This window comes from Mauremys reevesii, linkage group 14 (genome assembly GCF_016161935.1).
Source record: "Mauremys reevesii isolate NIE-2019 linkage group 14, ASM1616193v1, whole genome shotgun sequence".
Lineage (NCBI taxonomy): Eukaryota > Metazoa > Chordata > Testudines > Geoemydidae > Mauremys > Mauremys reevesii.
This window is the reverse complement of record NC_052636.1, coordinates 11110730-11115263: the sequence shown is the minus strand read 5'-3', so window position 1 is coordinate 11115263 and position 4534 is coordinate 11110730.

The following is a 4534-nucleotide window of genomic DNA, read 5'->3' as shown; positions in this document are numbered from 1 at the left end:
GAACCACAGTTACGGCAAGGTGGGTAACTTTCTCTTATTCGAGTGCTGTCCCTGTGGGTGCTCCACTCTAGGTGAATGTGTAGCAGTACCCACTACGGTTGGTGGGACTTTGGAGATACGGCAGGGAGTACTGAAGATAGTACTGTATGACCTACTATTGTGTCTGCCGTGGTGTCTTGCGTTAAAGCATAGTGTTTTGCAAACGTGTGTTCAGATGACCATGTAGCTGCTTTGCAGATATCAGGAATGGGAACATTGTGTAGGAAGGCAATGGATGCCGACATGGCCCTAGTGGAATGAGTTCTAACGCCTTCAGGCGGTTGAAGATTCTTCTCACGGTAACAGGATCTGATGCAGTCAGAGATCCACTTGGATAGGCGTTGTTTAGAAATAGCCGTGCCTTTTGATCTTTCGGCAATTGAAAGAAAGAGTCGTGGAGACTTGTGAAATGGTTTAGTCCTGTCTAAATAAAAGGCAATTGCTCGCCTGATGTCGAGAGTATGCAGGGTTGCGTCCTGTGGCGTTTTGTGAGGTTTGGGGTAGAAAGTTGGTAAATATATAGATTGGTTGAGGTGGAAGGTCGATACCACCTTAGGAAGAAATTGAGGATGCGGTCTCAAAGTGACTTTATCTTTGGAGAAGATTGTGTATGGAGGGTGGGCCATCAAGGCACTTATTTCTCCAACTCTCCTTGCTGATGTTATGGCAACTAGGAAAGCCACCTTCATGGACATATGGAGATCAGAGGAGGTAGCCAAGGGCTCAAATGGAGGTTTCATGAGAGCATGAAGAATGAGGTTAAGATTCCATGTAGCCACTGTTGCGTGAATTTCAGGGTAGAGATTTTGCAGGCCAGAGAGAAAGCGTTTAATGGTGGGGTGTGTAAAGAGTGAGTACCCATCCAATAGTTCGTGGAAGGTGGTAAGCGCCGCCACGTGCACTTTGATGGAGCTAAGCGAAAGTCCGTCCTGTTTTAGTTCGAGGAGGTAATCTAGAATGTTAGGAAGGGTCACATTGTTGGGTGCTAAATGTTTATGAGAGCACCAAAGAGCGAAGCGCTTCCACTTCTGAAGGTAGGTTTTGCGGGTGGAGTCTCTCCTACTGTGCAGGAGGACATGTAGGACTTGCTCAGAACAAGCTAGTTCATGGGTTTGGAACCATGAAGGAACCAGGCCGTGAGGTGGAGCTTCTGGAGTTGGGGATGAAGGACCCGCCCGTTGTCCTGGTAAAGGAGGTCTGGCCTGTTGGGGAGAGCCCATGGGTGACGGGAGGACATGCGGAGAAGGTAAGGGTACCACGTCTGTCTTGGCCAAGCCGGGGCAATAAGGATGACCTGGGCCTTGTCTTCTGCGATCTTCCGAATAACCCTGTGTAGCAGAGGGATAGGCGGGAAGGCGTACAGGAGGTAACTGTTCCATGAAATGAGAAATGCATCCCCTAGGGATGCAGTCCCGAGTCCCGCCCTGGAGCAAAACAGGGGGCATTTTCGATTTCGGGTCGTGGCGAAGAGATCTATTGATGGAGTGCCCCAGTGGGAGAAAAGGTGTTGGAGTACTGTGGGGTGCAGTTCCCACTCGTGTTCTGTGGAGAAGTGCCTGCTGAGTGCATCGGCAGTAGTATTGTGGCAGCCTGGTAGATAGGAGGCGATGATCTGTATTCGATGTTGTATGCACCAATTCCAGAGTCGAATGGCTTCCATGCAGAGGGAATGTGATCTGGCACCCCCCTGTCTGTTTATGTAATACATACATGCTATGTTGTCTGTTAAAACTCGCAGATATCTGTTCTTTATAAGGGGAAGAAAGTGAAGGCATGCTTTCCTCACTGCTCTGAGTTCTAGGAGATTTATATGTAGATGCGTCTCTGATGGAGACCATCGACCTTGTGCTCTGTGTTCTCCTAGATGCGCTCCCCAACCTATCAGGGAAGCATCCGTGGTGAGCATGAGCGTTGGGGATCGTTGCTGGAAGGGAACCCCGGCACAGAGGTTTTCTGGACTTGTCCACCACTGTAGGGAAGTTATAACATTGGGAGGAGGAGTTAGCAGCATCCCTAAGGGATGTCTGCTGGGTTTGAAATTGGAGTTGAGCCAGCCCTGGAGGCATCTCATATGTAGCCTGGCGTGTTGAACCACGAAGGTGGTAGCTGCCATGTGACCAAGGAGCTGTAGGCAGATTCTTGCTTGTGTCCTGGGACGAGTAGAGAGTGTGCGTATGAGCTGTGTGATAGTGAGGAATCTGTTGTATGGGAGCGAGGCCCTGCTCTGGGTTGAGTCGAGATGAGCTCCAATGAACTCTATCTGTTGCGTGGGTATCAGGGTGGATTTTTGGGTGTTTATTTGGAGACCTAGGCTGTGAAAGAGGGAGATGGTGAGACGTGTGGCTTGAAGTGTGTCGCCACAGGAGTCACCCTTGATGAGGCAATCGTCTAGATAGGGGAAAAGTGTGACTCCGTGTTTGCGGAGGTGAGCCACGACGACGGCTAAGGTCTTGGAAAAAGCTCTTGGAGCCGTGGAGAGTCCGAAAGGAAGAACTCGGTATTGGAAGTGATCGTGACCGATTGTGAATCGTAGGAAGCGTCTGTGAGCTGGATGAATTGATATGTGGAAGTAAGCGTCTTGTAGGTCGAGGGCTGTGAACCAGTCCCCATGATCCAATGCGGGTATTATTGTGCCCAGTGTGACCATCTTGAATCTTTGTGTCCTCACGAATTTGTTCAGTCGGCGTAGGTCTAATATAGGCCTCCATCCCCCGGTCTTTTTCTGCGTTAGAAAGTAATGGGAGTAGAAACCTGTCCCCTGGTGTTGCAGAGGCACAGGCTCCACTGCGCCTAATTGCAGAAGGTGAGCCACTTCTGTGCGAAGTAATTGCTCGTGGGAGGGGTCCCTGAAGAGGGACGGGGAAGGGGGATGGGTAGGAGGGTAGGAAATAAAAGGAATGGAGTAACTGGTCTGAACTATTTCGAGGACCCAGCGGTCCTGTGTGATCCGCTGCCAGGCATGTTGGAAATACTGGAGGCGGTGGCCAAATGGGAAAGTAAGTGGTGGAATCAGGGGGTGGTCGTGCAGACCCTCGACCAAAGCTTCAAAACTGTTGTTTATTGCCCTGTGGACGGAAGGCGGTGGCTTGGTTTTGATTTTGTCTGCGTTTGGGAGGTCTATTACGATTCTGAGTTGTGTCGTACGGTCTGGATTGAGGGCGATAATACTGACGTGTTCTTTGGTAGGGTTGGTATCGCTGTCTCCTGGGAAGAGATGGTTGAATGCCCAGGGTGCGCAGTGTCGCTCTGGAATCCTTCATCGTATGGAGGAGTTCGTCAGTTTTTTGGGAGAAAAGTTTGTCCTTGTCAAATGGGAGATCCTCCACTTTAGTCTGGAGTTCTTTAGGAATGCCGGACGCAGAGAGCCATGAGGTTCTGCGCATAACCACAGCAGTTGCAGTAGTACGGGCTGCTGTGTCTGCCGTGTCTAAAGATGCCTGTAGGGCTGTTCTGGAGATTAATTGTCCCTCAGACAGGATTGATTTGAAGTCTGCTCTTCTGTCCTCTGGTATGTAGGAGGCAAATTCGAAAAGCTTATTGTAATTATCGAAATCATAACTGGCGAGGAGGGCAGAGTAGTTAGCAATCCTGAACTGTAGTGTAGAGGATGTATAAACCTTGCGTCCCAGGACATCAAGGCGTCTAAGGTCTTTGTCTTGAGGGGTGGGTCGATATTGTGAATGTTTGGTCCTCTGTGTCACTGCATCGATGACAAGGGAGTTCGGTGGTGGATGAGAGAATAGGAAGTCTGCGTCCTTTGCAGGAACGTAATATTTACGCTCAGCCTTCTTGCAAGTTGGTACCAGAGAAGCTGGGGTTTGCCAGAGAGTGTCAGCTGGCTCCATGAGTGCTTCATTTATAGGGAGCGCGATTTTCGAGGGTGCAGACGGTTGAAGGATTTTAAGGAGTTTGTGTTGCTTCTCCTGAACCTCTTCTAAGGGAATATCCTGGCTGATCGCAACCCTCCGAAAAAGTTCTTGGAACTGTTTGCAGTCGTCCACGATCTGTGGAGGTGGAGGAGGCTGGCTTCATCTGAGGCTGATGGAGAGTTAGGATTAGGCAAATCAGGATATGGTGCATAGCTCCCCAGTTCAGGAGGGGGTTCAGGCACCCTGGAAGTGGATGGAGCAGGAGACTGAGGTACCGAAGGAAGGTGATTGATAGGAGGATTCTGCCACGGGTACCACTGCGGCCAAGGCATGGGGTAGGAGAACCCAGGCATCACCCACGGAGGGGCAGCATAGGGAAACTGAGGCTGCTGAACTTGAGCCGTGACCTGAGGTGGTAAAGGTGCCTGTGGAGGAGAAGCAGGAGGAGAACTCTGCCTGCTGTTGCAGTTCAAGGTCACCGTCGGTGAAAGCCATTTCAGGTGGAGAAAGTGGCAGGTCAAGGAAGGAGTCCTCTGCTTCCAGGAGTGGAGGGTGAGGCTCAGGTGGCACTAAAAGGTCACTTTGAGTGAGCAGCTGTCGTTCCTGCTCTCTAGGCTGAGCTAAGT